General features: G+C 38.2%; 1 protein-coding gene across 2 annotated transcripts in view; it reads left to right on the top strand.

Moving 5' to 3' along the window:
• The window catches only part of RORB (RAR related orphan receptor B), a 142,106-nt gene that overhangs the window by 51,780 nt on the left and 75,040 nt on the right, over nucleotides 1–15,286 (top strand). The window contains exon 1 of one of the 2 annotated variants that reach the window (XM_017807370.1): nucleotides 10,642–10,713. The exons of the other annotated variant lie outside the window; for it this stretch is intronic. The gene's annotated coding sequence lies outside the window, so the exon portion shown is untranslated. Of the gene's footprint in view, nucleotides 1–10,641; nucleotides 10,714–15,286 lie in introns of those variants that run through there. 2 annotated transcript variants of the gene reach the window in all.

The raw sequence follows: 15,286 nt of genomic DNA, 5'->3' as shown, positions 1-15,286 counted from the left end.
AAGCAATTGATTCTGGTTTGATTGAGATTTCTAAATTGAGCTGATGAAACATGTCCAGTGATTTTTTATTTTTTTTTTCAATCTGAAAATGTTTAATATTCAGAATCAAAATTACCTCTGGGAACAGATATACCGCATGTACAAGGATAGAGTATTTGGACCAGAACCAAAAGCCCTGATGAGGAAAAGCGAGAACTAGGAAAACCTTCTCCTATGGCAAACTCAGTCTTTGCTGGAGGCTAAACTAGCCAGATGGACTTTGGTGAAATGTGGTTCAAGTCTCTACTGCAAGAAGTATTTCAGTATTAGTTTGAGGTAGCATAAGCCTAAGTGGGACAGAATAGCCAACGGATGAGTAATGAGAAGATCATCTTCATTATGAGACGGCACAGATTTTATCTTCAATTAGAAGAAGCAGGACAGAGAATTAAATTTTTCTACATTCATATAAATTATTTACCCGAGTCCTGAGCTATTCTAAAGCTGATAGATATCTCTGGCATATTTTTCACAGAATACTTCTAAAGAGTGCTTGAATTTCCTATTACAGAATGAGAAAACCTGTGAAATACCCAAAATATTCACAGGGCAGCAAAATACCTTCCCACTATATCCAAAACAACTTCAGCAGTCCTTCACAATCGGTGGATTGCAGTAGATGAAGTCAGGTACCTGGCCAGGAATGATTCAGATCAGATTCTTCAGTGACTTGAATTGTCAGTTCAGTTGATGGTTTTGAGATTTTTTACATGGGTTTGGGTTTCTGTTCCCCTATTTAGAACACGTACATTTATATGATGCTTTGCCAGATCTTAAGAGATATGAAGCCATATGTTTTTATTTACGTTTTTGAGACTTTTTCAATCTAAGCAGGTATTCTGTAAATCAATCTGTCATTCTAGGCTCCTATCTTCAAACATCACAAACTGTAAACCACAGCTTTCAGCTGTGTGAAGAGTTTGTCATACTGAACCTAAGTGGTAGCTGCATATGAACTATGCTGTGAACAGTTCACAATATAAACAGTTTCAGGAATATTTTCAGTTTGAAGTTCCAGGAATATTTTTAATATAAATATCCCTATGCCAATGCCAAATATGTTGACTTTCCAAGTTTGAAGAAAGACCACATCACTTAAAAATATGTAACTTGAGATGCAACCATGCAAAACTTCATATTGCAGTTCTCTTGAAATTTCTGCACTGTCAGGTCAGTAACTCTAGGCATAAGTGCTATCCAAATCCTCAGATTTGGATGCGAAAATACGTCTTCAGTGTTTTGTATGATATATTGACTGTACAGTATGGTTCATTAACACTTTCTTGAACATTAATAACATGACCACAAGATCACAGGTCTGAAATTATTTACGCTTTGTTAAGAATTGCTGTTTTATTTACTGAAATGGCATATGGCTTTATAGCAATTGTCTTAGAAATATCCCTTGCAGTGTTGAGGCATGATCTCCTTGTGACTTTGCACTTCTGAATTTGTCAAACATTAAAGTACCAAGGTCTTATTGAGATAATAATTAAAATGCCTGTGTAAACACCTGATCTTCTTTACTTATGAATAAGGTTTTGGTGCAGTCAACATGTAATGCAAAATATTTTCAGACTAGGAGAGGTATATTAAATAGTTCCATTGTGATCTTTTAATCATCTTCATTCTTTTGAAAATAGGGAAAACTTAGTCTGCTATTTATCTCCTTTCTGGCCTTTTAGAGAATATCAAAGGTGGATGGTTAGAAGGAACAGATGAAAAGGAAGATTATTTATATCCATTTCTAATGAAAAAATCCAGGTTGTGTACAATTTTCATCTGTAAATGTAATAGAAAGTACTTTCTACTTATAAACTATAGTGCAATACAAACAACTGTAATCCTTCAGTGTAAAAATCTTAGAAACATGAGAAAACATCAAACTAAATTAAGGATAAACAGCAGCTTTATTTCTTAATATTACTTTGTCTGCCTTAATTCTCTGTATCCCTGCATTGCCAGTCAGGCAATTGGCAATTAGATCCTCTGGCCAGATAATTGGGGGACTGACACAGAACTTAAAACAGCAAAACTGTACTGTGGAAGTTTGGTTTCCTCTTGGTAATTAGTCATGTCTTATGTAAGTGGTTGGATTTCAGCAGCTTAAAAATGGACATCTTTTTATACTTCGTTTGGTTGTTGCTAACTGGAATGACACAAAGTTGCAGAGTTTAAAAATACATACTAGACAACTGAGACGTCTGGTCTGTTTCTTTTACATAAGGACTAGATTTTTTCACAGAATAGTCTAGACGGTGGCAGAATGAAGTGAGGCAGCAGCCCACACACAGTTTGGGGAGCAAATGCTTAAACAGGTTTCTGAGTTCTTCTCCCACCCAGAGATTTTGATATGGAAAATACTAAAAAATTCTGAAGCATCTTGAGTCCCTCTAAGCACAAGGAAGGATAGGGACAAAGGACAGCAAGTGATTAATCTCATTATTTTGACCTTTGATAGTAAGGGCACACTTTTGTGACTCAAGGTGGATTATGGGGAAAAGGGAACAAGGAGAGAGCTGGTTGTTAGTTTCTACAAACCAGTTCTGGAAAAGTGGCAGCAATTTGTCATGAAAATCCTGATAGGGAAGGATATTCTTATAGACACAGAGTAAGGACCCATAGCCTTCATGAAAGGAGGAAGGAAATGGTCAGCCTGGGTGAAAACAATCTGTAAGCAGCATAGTATTGTCTCTTATCAAAGCTAAATAATTTCCAGCCCAGAAGGGAAAAAGGAAATTCAGAATCTGATGGACCAGACAATGAAGTGTCCAACAGACAAGTCATAGTACTCATTGTTCAACTCAAAGCCTGTCTGGAAAAGACAGACTTCAAGATCGTCAAAGCATGTGTCTTAGGCCGAAGAAGACCAGCCAGTTCCTAGGATGTAGGGTTTTTTCTGCATTAAAAAATACCCATGGTAGCGTTTTAGCATAAACAAATTAAAAAAGAAATGAGATTACCCCAATGATTCTGAGTTGCAAGACAGAAGAGCATGCAGATCTCTCAGGAGTTGTTTTGCTTTATTTTTCTGCAAGATGGAGTATGTATATATTCTGTGTCGGGCCAGCAGTGAGTATATTTAGACACACTTATGCAATGCACCTTTTAAATAGATTGCCCTCTGAATATCAATATATTCCTCAATAGTTTACAGCACTGTTCTTATGACCAAAGCTTTTGAAAGAGTGAGGCTGTAACTTGCCAGAGGAAATTATACACTATTGAAAATTATTCAGCGTGTGATACCAATGAACAGTGGTTTCAGAAGGGAAACTTCCAAAAATTTTGTGCCTGCAGCGTACATGATCAGTCAGATGCCCTTTCTTAGTGTCAAGACACTTAGGTATGTCCATGCTGCACAGAACAGTGCTGCTTTAGAGCTTGACAAAAGCTCAGGTTAAGGGCAAGGTACTCATACATGCATGGCAAAGTATAATTGTCCTGCCTGATTTGTCTCCACATCTTTGTGGAAAGCTGTCTATACCCCCTGAAAGTTTACTCTTGTGATACAAACATTTCCCTGAAATCATTTGGGAATTATTGACTTAAAGTGTTTGATAAGTATCATTCAAAACACAAAAAGAGAATAAACAGGCAGTTATGAGTGGAAAAGCTGGATTAATATGGAATATGAAGTTTTGGTTATTTCATCTCAGGCTTTTAGAGAAAGAGAAAGTAAATTATATGTTGCCGGCAGGGATATACAGTAATGGACTGAATAGAATAATTTTTCTAGGGAAGCCCCTCAGGCATCAATTTCTGTGCTGACCTTATTTAATATTACCATTAATGACTGTGGCAGTCATACATAGGGATGTACTGACATCACGAAATTGGGAGGCTTTATTAATCTGGAGAACGTTTGGGATCAACTATAAGGAAAAACTATACACATGTTCATAATAGGAGTAGAAAGGGGGTGAAATTATATAATACAAATCTCATAGTCTACACTTGAGGATATAATGACTGAAATCCTGTAATGTGGGAACTTAGCTGTGGAAAATGGCAAGGAGAAGGATCAACATAAAATGATCGATCATCAGATCTCAGTATTTTCACTGTGGGTTTTGATTTGGTTTGGTTTAGTTTGAGTGATTGTTTATTTTGTTCATTTGGAGGTTGTTTTTAGTTTTCAGGTGAGATTCCAGAGAAGATTTAAAATATATATGCAGTATTGACTGATGTCAATAAGGCTCCCCCCCCCCACTACAGAACTTTTCAGTTTTCCAGTATTGCAGTATTTATGTCAGTTTCCTGCATCTTTGAGATCAAGATGCAAAGACACTGCTGCGGAGGTAGCGTAACCTCCCCACTTTGGTTTGTTCCTGTGTGTAAAACACTAAAATAAAAAGATGTGATGGAGCATCATGAACCCCAGAGCTTCATGAACTTCTTCCTCAGGAGAGAGAAGAAACTCTACCTTATGTGATTAAATACTCACTAGTCTTAAAAAAGACAATGTGACTGCTTAGGTAGATGATGAGAAATCAACTTGGACAATCAGTCCTATCAATGATTCTTTACAAGTCTGAATAAAACCTTCAGAATTTGAGTATTTTCCTTCTGCTTTCATTAATGCTCAAAATCTGAACAATATTTTTTCTTAGGGTTTTGTTTTCTTTTGTTTCATTTTATTACTAGTAGTGGTATTATTATTTCCCAAAAGCCCACAGATAGACTATTAGAAACAATTTTTTGCTGCTTATTTTCTATTTGATTTGGTCAAAAAGCCAAAAAAATCTAGCCTAACTACTAGCAAGCTCAGTATATAAAAATCCACAATTATCAATGACATACTTTGAATACATCTTTTCCTTCCATATTTTTAATCTGTTTATTCAAAAGGAGATTTATATGGGAAAAAAAACACTAGTCATTTTCCTAACACACTCCTTCTTTCAAATCTCTATTGCTATGGGGTTTTGTGTTTTGAAGAGGGTAGATGAGACCAGAAACCAAAAAAAACAGCCAACAGCAGCATTTGTGCATGTCATTCTAACTAACGAATTTCTCTATTAATCTTATATTTTAGATGGCAGCTTTCGCACTTTTATTTATTTCACATAGCAGCTGAAATGCAGAGCCCCTGCGAGTCTGATCTGACAACCTTCACCACAAAGGCAGAGCTCTATTGTTAGACAACTGGACTTAATGATCACAGCAAGCAGGATTGAAATTTTATTGGTGTGCTTCTATGTGATTGTGACAGTGTTGACACTAAATCAAATTCAATTAGCAAGGGCTTGCTAATGAGTTATAATGCTTTGCAAAGTAGAAAGGACAAAGCATTTTGCAATCTCCAGCCTGCAGACTAGTTACTCCCAGTGTTAACGGAGCAATAGCTTAAGGAACTGCTACAGGATTTTCTCCCTAGATTAATGTTTAAGAGTGCTTTGCTAATGAATCCCTGAACAAATGTGTTGTGTGTTACTGGAGAGGGGGGTGGCAGGAGAGAAAATATGAGCAGCTTTTTTGTCCTCAAGTGCTCTCGAAGTGATTTATAAAATCACTGTGCAGCACAGCAAGCAGTGGAAACCACATCACCCAATGACAACATGGCTGAACACAGTATCACATAAGGAAATGTGCCCTGTGAGCCACCAGGCCTAATGCCACTGCCCCTCGCACTGTGCTAGTGGGTGTTGCACATCCCAGGAGTCTGCAGTTGGCAGCATCCTGCATCACTGGCCACACCCAGCAGAGCTCTTGGGTAAGCCTAAAGGCTGAGGCCATGGGCCTTGAAACCTTGGAGCCTAGGAGCCTTGGCCAAGGCTGCAGCTCTCAGCATCCAGTGAGGCTGGGCTCTGTCAAGTGAACAGTAGACAAACATAGCAGCTTTGCTTATGTAGCATCCACCAGGGCAAGGTGGAAGGTGTGTGCTGTCTGCCTCAGGGGCTGTTGGACCCCTAGCTGCCTTCATTTGTGTTCCATTTGTTGCTCACTTTGTAAACCTGTCTGTGTAAATGAGGTCTTTTGGAGAAAGAGCATATAACAATCTATTTCATAATGCAAGAATGAGATGGTCCCCATTTAAATTACAGAATAGCAATAACAGTAATAATTTCCCCTTTAAGGTCTGCTGACAAGTCCAACATTTAATTCTTAAGCAAATTATGTATTTGTCATTCAAACTGAATTATCTCTTTTGTAGTCCTCTATCAATATATCAGTATTAACTTACAGTGATATTTTAATTTAATATTTTGAAATATTTGTATTCCCAGTAGATGTGACATCTCTCTTTGGTTTGCACACACACTTTAAATTGATGAGTATGAATAATATCAGTGTTATATCCTGATATCATATGACTCCAATTTCAACTGATTATACCTTTGTAAAATTTCAATAATTTGGACTGATGTTTTTTCCCCCAAAACTGATGATTTCCTTATAAATAAATGTTCCTGGAAAATTTTACTGAAGTATTTCATTTACTCCCAGAATGCAGTTGTGAGGACAGTACTTTATGTTGTCCAACCTGAAGCCAAGACCAAAACTAAACTGTGTGTCACTGTGTAATCTAGCTCTTCAAATTGGCTCTGTTTTGCCTCTGAGCATACATGTGTCTGTTGTGTTAGCAAGCATATATAACACATTACTTATGGCAGCTAATAAGGGATTCCAAAGTAAATCTGAACCAAATCCAGTAATTTACTATTTCAGTCCTCTCCACTGACATTTTCTTCTAAGTCAGAGCTGATCAGGGCTCTCATGCCCCCATGCTACAATTCACCATGTCCTGACTTTCCTTTGTGAGAACTGTGCTGTACATGAAGTCATCGCAATCATCAGAGATATTAACATAATAATAGAGGCAAGGGTGGGGAAATGCCCTTTAGCCCTTAGCATCATCCTTTGGTGCAAACTACACTGCACTGGTGCAGCCCTATTTTAAGTCCTTTGTGCAGTTTTGGTTGTCTCATTATAAGAAGGACATCAAATTCCTAAAGCGTGTCCAGAGGAGAGTGACTAAGACAATGAAAGGCCTCAAAGGCTAGACTTAGGAGGAGTGGTTGAGGTCACTTGTTTTGTTCAGCTTGGAGAGGAGAAGGCTGAGGGGTTACTCCATTGCAGTCTTTATCTTCCTTGGGGGGCAGGGAACAGGCAAGCACTGCTCTCCTCTCTCTGGGGACCAGCAACAGGACACAAGGAAAAGGAATGAAGCTGTGTCAGGGAAAGTTCAGATTGGACATTATAAAAAGGTTCTTCACTGAGAGCATGGTCAGTCGCTGGAGCAGGGAAGTAGTCAGGTCACCAAACCTGCCAGAGTTCATGGAGCCTCTGAATGACACTCTTAGCTGTGTGGTTTAGTTTTAAGTAGTCCTGCCAAAAGCAGAGAGTTGGACTCAATGATCCTTATGGATCCCTTCCATCTTGAGATATTCTGTAAAACACTGATGGTGTGATAAGAGTTGCCTGATTCTCAGACATGCATATCCTTTCATTGTCTTGGAGATGCACCTCCAGGGAAATACATTTTGCAGTTGTACTGTACAGGCACTACATTGCTTTTGTGGTACATTCTTTGTAACTTCTCTTGATTCTGGACCTATGGCAGGCTTGGAGTAAGCAGGATTTTCTCCTGGAGCTTACCTGGGCTGTGACTACAGCTGAAATCTGGGAGTCATAATGCTATGGCCTTTCATGAAACAATTCACTTCAAGTTGTGGCCCTCAAATTGTCTTCTCTCAAAGATGATGCTACGTAAATCAAGAGAAGACTGGGTCACCTTTTCCTCTGTCTTTTCAAGGGGGGGGATTTTAACCATCAGGATTTCAAAAATTCACTGTTTCTGCATCAGATTGGATTGTTGGAGGTCTCTCACATTTGTACACAGCTATGTGCAGATAGTCATCTGTATGTGCTAAGATGAGGGGTGAAGGCCAAACTGCTTGATGGCTAATTGCCTGGAATTTTTGATCCCCAGTTGGTGTTGCTGTCCTGAGATCTGTTGCTACCTGAGATCTGTGAGAGGCTTGAAACATTGACTCCTTTTGTTGTAGCTGAATGTCATTCTTATTGACAGATAGTTTTTCTATAGCTTTTGGTAGTTAGGAAACAGCAAACATCTTAAAATTAGAAATCCTTCCTTTCAGTTTCCTCAAAACTGTTTTCATGAACAGCTGACAAATTAGCATCTTAGAAGATAAACCATCTAATTAAGGAAACTTCTGAACAAGTTTACTTTTTTATTTTAATATATGTTAATATATTTTCTTATATTTGCTCCCTATTCCTCAGCTGCTGCTTTTGAAATTTGGCATATGCCTATCTGGTTAATATACTGTAAAAATAAGTATGTTTATAATTTTAAATATTTTAATACCAATGAATATAAAAAAATAGAAGGCTAATCAGAAAATTAAGCATTCTCTTTTTAGATCAATATTGTGTCATGTGTACAGTAAATAAGACCTCAGGCCAAACACTGAACAGCTAACAGAAAACAACCTATTGACTCATTGCTTTTCAATGAACACCATCCACCCTATGTATAATGTGAGGTGGAGTTCTGTAGAGAACATGTAATTCAATGTTGTAGTTCACAGCTGTATCATAATGCATGCACACCAGAGGGGTAAATTGTTTCTGGTATTTACTGTCTTCAGAGAGTTTGAACTGTCTTCTTGTGTGTGTGTTATGCACATTTTGTAGTGTGAATGATAACACTATAAGACCAGGAGATGGTTTGATGTGGTCGAAGTATTCAATCAGGAAGACTTGTAAAATACAGTATTTTGCTTAAACAGTGAATCAGATGATATTCTGCATTTTCCACTGATGAAGAATAATGCAAGAGGAGACTAGAGCTGCAAAGCTTTTAATTTCTACTCTAGTGTTTTAAATTCATGATTGCCTTGGGGCAAATCACTTTATCAGCCTCTGATCCTGGTTATGCTGATGAGCCTGAAGTAATTCAATCCAAAACAGAGGAACTGAACTCAATTTATATGACCCAAACAAATGAAAATCTATCTCTAAAAGTGCAATGTAACAGCTAAAGGGGGTATAATTATTATTTGCTTTATTTAAGCCATCAAATTTTTACTGTCCTCACGTAGAATTTCTGTAATTATTATTAAGTTTTAACCTTTGCTTGTTCAGAATGTTTCCTATCCCCTCTACAAGATGGCAAAACAAATAGTTTTGGAGGAGAAGAGAGTACTTTCTTTCCTGTTCCAACACTATTTCAAAGAGATAAGATGCTATTTGAAATATCTTCCATAGAGAGAATTGTTTGGGGTAGGTATGTGGAATTGTTGTATTGAAAACAATAAAATCATAGCATCCTGCCATCCTTGAGTATGTTGCATTGGAACCTAAGTGCTTCATTTTGTTTTCACATAGTAATTACTTTAGGTTTTTCCTTTTGACTTTGTGGAAAGTTTCATTGTAGCCTAGGAGTTATGTTTTGCATACAGTAAAGCCTTCCATCTATGCCTGCAAACAAGTAAAGCCTCACAAGCAAAGCCTGTCCTGAAGGAAAAAAAAATATCTGTGATAATTAACACTTAAAATGACATAACCATTCAAGTGGAAGAGCTCCATGTTTTGGCTCTCACTTTCCAGATCTAGCTACATCACTGCCTCGATGGAGATAAAAGGTCCAGAAAATAGCTTTAATTAAATTATGAATTATGAGTCTGTTTTAACCATCTGCTTAGAACAGTGACAGGTACGTACAATTTAGATAGTCCTGCAGAAAGTTTTAATTGCAGTAAACAGACTTTGATTGGGTCTAAAGCTGTAACAATGTGAGAGAAGGCAAAAAAAAGGTGGAGCCATTAATGTGATTGCAAGCATAGCGATGGTTAGGAGGTGGAAACCCTTGATGGGTAAACACATTGGAGCCATTTATAGAGGTAAGAGAATTACAAAGGATTTTTCTCAGGGTTAAATCCTCTTGTATTGAAGGATTAAGTTGCTGTAGTTAACCTGATCATAGGTAGGCAGCAGTGTGAGTAGCAATAATAAAGTAATTTTTCTTTTCTTATCCAGAACCAAAGAGGAACAGGGCTATAGTTGGATGACTACATATAAACCATATAGTCCTTCTTCCTTCTCTGCTTTGCTTCTCTCTACCTAAAATGTTAGTAACAAGTAGATAGCTATTATGAAACAGGTAAAGTTACAGGTTCATTCATAATGTGGTAAATTTGATAAACTGTCTGAAAGAGTGTGGTTTCTTGTTAAACTGAAAATTACTTTTTAAATGTTTCTTTATTATGACCAGTCCATAAGAAAAATCACTCGTTCAGACTTGGTCCATATTCCAAAATGGAATTTTAAGTTGTTGACTTCACTGTTAAATATTTTAGGATCTTAGTCTGTTGCTGTTAGCTAACTGATCTATTCTTCTATGGAAGAAAAGCTGCATCTCCCTATAAACTAAGTGAGCATTGTGAATGAGGAGCTCTGGCAGCATTTTAAATGTATTGGTCAATAGATTTATTTTATTAGTACTGCTGATAAGAGAGACTTGAATTTTGCTTTTTCATGATTGCATCCACGCAAGACTGCAAATAAGGAAAGAGATGCTTCTCATTCCCACTGAGACTGCAAGCCTCAATACCAGTATAACATGGGGTCTGGGGGGAAGCTAGGGCAGGAGACTCTCTCCAGGCAGTTGAAGCTGAAGCTGAAGCTGAGACGTAGTAAAAATAGGTAGGCAAATTAGGATTTGACCGTGGTTGTTAGAGGGAATGTTCAACAGCAGATCTCTTGGGCTCTGTATTGCATGCTGATTGTGCCAGGCCTTTGGGGTGGTCCAAGATTAGGCCTTGTATAAGGCCCCAGACTCTCCTCACAAGCTCATAGAAGGGATTTTACATCAAAAAGATATGAGCCCCCAAAACCTACCTGACAGATTTATTTAAGCGGCCCTCAATTGTTTTATACTTTGAGGCCACACATGGGAAAAATGCTACAACTTTTTCCAGGTCAAAATAATGCACTTTTATTGGGAAACTTCAGAAAATAAGGGAACTTGGCAAAGGTTTAAAGCAAACATTCAAATCAACATAAAGCATTTCACAAAGCAGTGACTTAGCAAATTGCAAGCCATACAGTTGTAAGTTACCCAAATATCAAGGAAAGGGATTTAGGAGAAGAAGCAGCAGTAAAGAAAGAGAGACAGACAGACAGACAGAAAAACTTATAGCTACCCCCGTAGTTCACACATAGAACCATCTAAGCCCAATCCAAGAAAGACAGGGCCACAACCACATAGAGGTTTTGTGCCGTGATTTTTACCTGCTCTGGCCTCCTGTGGCCACCCCTCTCCCCCCATGTGGGGCTTCCAGTCTGCCAGCCTTTCTGGGGTTGAGTTCCAGGGGCTCCAGGTGGTGTGGTGTGGGATTTCAGGTCTGCCAATGGCTAATAGCCTTTCTGGGGCTGGGTTGGGGGCTCGGGGGAAGGTGTGGTGCGGTGTGGTGTGGGGCAGTGCTTCTGGTGTGCCGGTGACTGACAGCTGCACTAGAGGCTGTCAGGGAGGCGCGGTATGGGCACCATTCCATCTTGGCAGAACCTGACCTGGCCCTTCCCACACACACCGACTTGTTTTGAGCCAGTAGTTTTTTTGATTCTCTCACATCTTGCTTCTCAGTTATCAAGCTCTGCCGTGTGCTTTAGAAACTGCAAGTATTATTCTGTATTCAAAGTCAATACTGGAATGACAGATTCTTGGTGCTGCCTGTGCTACAACTTTGTATATCCACTTGTTTAGTTGACATAAAAGGCTGCAGTGACTCCTCTGGATCTTTACAACATGATCCACCAGATTCCTGGACACTTAGCAAAAAAATTGCTGAAAGAGTTTGCCAGTGCTCCTAGAACTAGGGATAAAACCAGTCTCATGTCCTTCCTGTACATCTCCCTGTTTGGAAAGAGATGTTTAGGCAAACATGCCTCTCTAATTCAGATTTACTAGCCCTTTCAAATTCAGACTGTTCTTCCTCAGATAGAAAATAAAGCAAGTTAAACAGCATCTTGAGGTGCATTAAAACTGAATCTAGGAGTTGAGGAAGTCAAATGTGATTAAATGTGGAATGGCAGTTTGACCTCAATTGCCTACTACTGTAGTTATGACTGAGCCCACCCTTTGGTAAGTGTTCAGTGCCGTCATTTCACTGGGAGTTATTAAAATTCATCACCTATGAAATATTAAGTGTGCAAATACTATGAACCCTCAAAGTTCACTCTGTCTTAGACAGTGGGTCTGGGTGTACTTTTTTCTCCAGAATGGCGGGAAGCCTTGGGTATTTTGAACTGTTCTTAAAATTATCTGTGTTGGTCACTGAGTTGTTCTTAAATCTTTTTCTTGAGATACTGAAAATGTGGTAAGAGCTGTTCAAAAGTGATTTGTTGGGACCTCTGTTCTTTCTGAAATGCAGGGGTTTAATTTTTTTACTATATGATATGGGGCCTCCGGTGGTCTAGTGGTTAGGGTGCAGGACTCTCACCGCTGTGACCCGGGTTCGATTCCCAGCCCCCCCCGGGCAGATGGAGCTCGTCAGCCCTGTGAGGCAATCCATCTAAGAGAAGGTCACTCTAAACAAACCTATGTCCTGGGGACCTCACTGCCACTGTCCAAGTTTGCTTGGCCCCGGCAGATGAACCTCAGGATTAAAGGGTGGGCTCAGTTCAGCGCACGCTGTGTCTCACCTAAAAAATCCACTGCGCAGGCTCGAAGGGTTAATGACCTTTCCCAAATCTTCGCGAGCGAAGACTGGCCATTATATGATATGATTGAGAAGTACTAATAAGCAATATTGGATGGATTCTGTTGCAGATTGTTTTCATTTCTCGACTTTTCCCCATATCACCAAGAGTTTGTAATATACTAAATCATTATCATCTCTTCCTCATACTTCATAAATATTTTTCTTGTTTGGATTACTTTTGGTTTTGTATCTATTTCTATGTAGATCAGCTCTCAAAGAAATTAATTTATTAAACTGTTAACTTGAGTTCAGTTACCATGTCAATTCAAAATAAAGGAGGTTGGTTGTTTGGATATTTTTTTTATTGTTACCTGATAGCAACTTAGAGAATTTCTGAAATAAGCAGGTGATGATCTGTTTTGTATGTGAAACTGTTCAGAATGAACAGTGTACCTAAGGGACTGAGGGTCAGGATATTGTTAGGCAGATGAAGATCCTTTTACATCCCACTACCCTTTCATTTGATCTAATAGAAACAAGCATCCTTTTCATGAGATTTGAATGAGAACTCAGAACTTGGCTAATATACATATAATTAATCTATAGGACTCTACCTAATATGTAGGCAAGAATCAAAACTCCCACCTATTTTCATTATACAGACTCAGTGTACATGCATGGTAGCATAAATAACAACTGTGCTAAGAAATAATCGTTGGATGGTTAGTAGAATTGAATTTGTGGTTGCAGTGATATACACACCAATCACTGTGTATTTACACTTTCATATGTACAGATACACTCTTTGTAAGGGAGGGAGCATGGATACAAGTGGAAATCAAACACACTTGCTGGCTTTTGTGTCACTGGAGTTCATACTCTATGAAAATACAACTGCTGACGTGTATTACAGCTACTCATACACCCCAATAAGTGTACAATTAGTTGTCATGACTTGTAGCTTTTGTAATATATGTTGGTCTTTGCAGTTTTACAATACATCTAACTGGTTACAGGCAATAAAAATGCATGTGCCTTTGTACAGCTGGCACGCTACTATTTAGTTGAATGACTTCTGCCTTTAACATTTAATTAGCTGTTTTTCTGTGGTAGGCATAAGATAATTTTTTTTGTGGTAGGCATAAGATAATTTTTTTTCTTAGATATGTGATTTGGCCTCGTTTCAGAAGCAAGTAAATAAAAAATGGGCTACCTTTAAAATGTTGAGTCCATGAACATCTTGTATTTTTTAAATTCTCCATAGGATATAACAGTGGATGAAAAAAAATTATCTTTTAGTGTTTTCAGTACTCATTGTGATGTATTTTTTACAAAACAAGATCATTCCTACCAAACTGGAGTGTTGTACTATGCACTGTAAGCTTTAATGAGGTCTATTCTCATTGCAGACCTGGAGGCAAACTGGAAAAAAGCAACCATCTAGTGAGGGCTGAGGACATGTAGAAGAGACTATTCTAGTTGTCACTGCTGTTGCTGAATTTCAGAACTCGACAGTATATTTTTGTCACCGCTCAAATGCAAGGCATTTTGTTAACATTCTGTGCTGTTATGGCTATGATTTTTAACTAAAGAAAAAAATTCCTATAGCTTCCCAGACTTGAGCAGAATTGCTTACATAGTTCTAGCCACATTTCACCTGCCTGAGCGAAAAGTGTGTCATGTAGTGCGACTGATCTGAGTAATTTTTATGTTAAAAACTTCACTGCAGGTCAAGTCTGTAGTTGCTGTCAAGAAAACTGAGACTTAGATATTATGCGGCTGATTCCAGTAAGTGAAGGACAGTTATTTGATCTCTGTATGTCAACTACATAATTACTGAGAATTTCATGCCAAGGAAGGGAATCGGACACATGACAGAGGAATGTAACAGAGTGTGTGTATTCTCTGTGAACGTACAGAGGATGTCCTGGGGGCTTTAAAACTCCTATTTTAAAGGCACTCTCCAGGTATTAGTATATAACACTAATAATATAAAAAAGGACCCACTGGGACTCCCATGAGTATTTGTGTGTACAAAGCTACTGGTGACAAATGAACTCTCTTTTAAAGTGAGTGCATTTAGAATGGTAGTTATTGAGAGAAAAAAATGCATGTGTAGCTTTACAATGCTATTTTTTGTGAGGTTTTTTTTAGAGAAAAACTGAACTTCAGCAAAGTTTTACATATTAACACAGGCAAGTATAGCCAATGCTACTAAGGTTTGTTGTGTACAGAAGATTAAGGATGGCAGGAGCAACCCAGTAGCAAGGGAAAACATGCTAAATAGAGTATCTATAGATTGCTTTTTATTATTGCACAGATTTATGGATGGGAGGGAGGATAAGGCAGCTCACCATTAACCTTTTGCAGAACAACAAATTCACCACATTCTATGTGTCTGTCTCAAAATTGCTAGACCACAGACAATAAAGATGGTTGCATTTTGCTTTCCAAGTGATTCATGTATCCACTGTTGTGCAATCTAAGCCAATCAGTTGAATTTCTTTAATCTATTTTAATTATTCCAGGAAAATTCAGATCTCTTAGTTAGGCCCCACTTAAAAACAGTAACTTAA

This window comes from Lepidothrix coronata, unplaced genomic scaffold, assembly GCF_001604755.1.
Source record: "Lepidothrix coronata isolate B3197 unplaced genomic scaffold, Lepidothrix_coronata-1.0 Scaffold18, whole genome shotgun sequence".
NCBI lineage: Eukaryota > Metazoa > Chordata > Aves > Passeriformes > Pipridae > Lepidothrix > Lepidothrix coronata.
The sequence above is the reverse complement of the archived record's forward strand: the minus strand, read 5'-3'. Positions and strand labels throughout refer to the sequence as shown.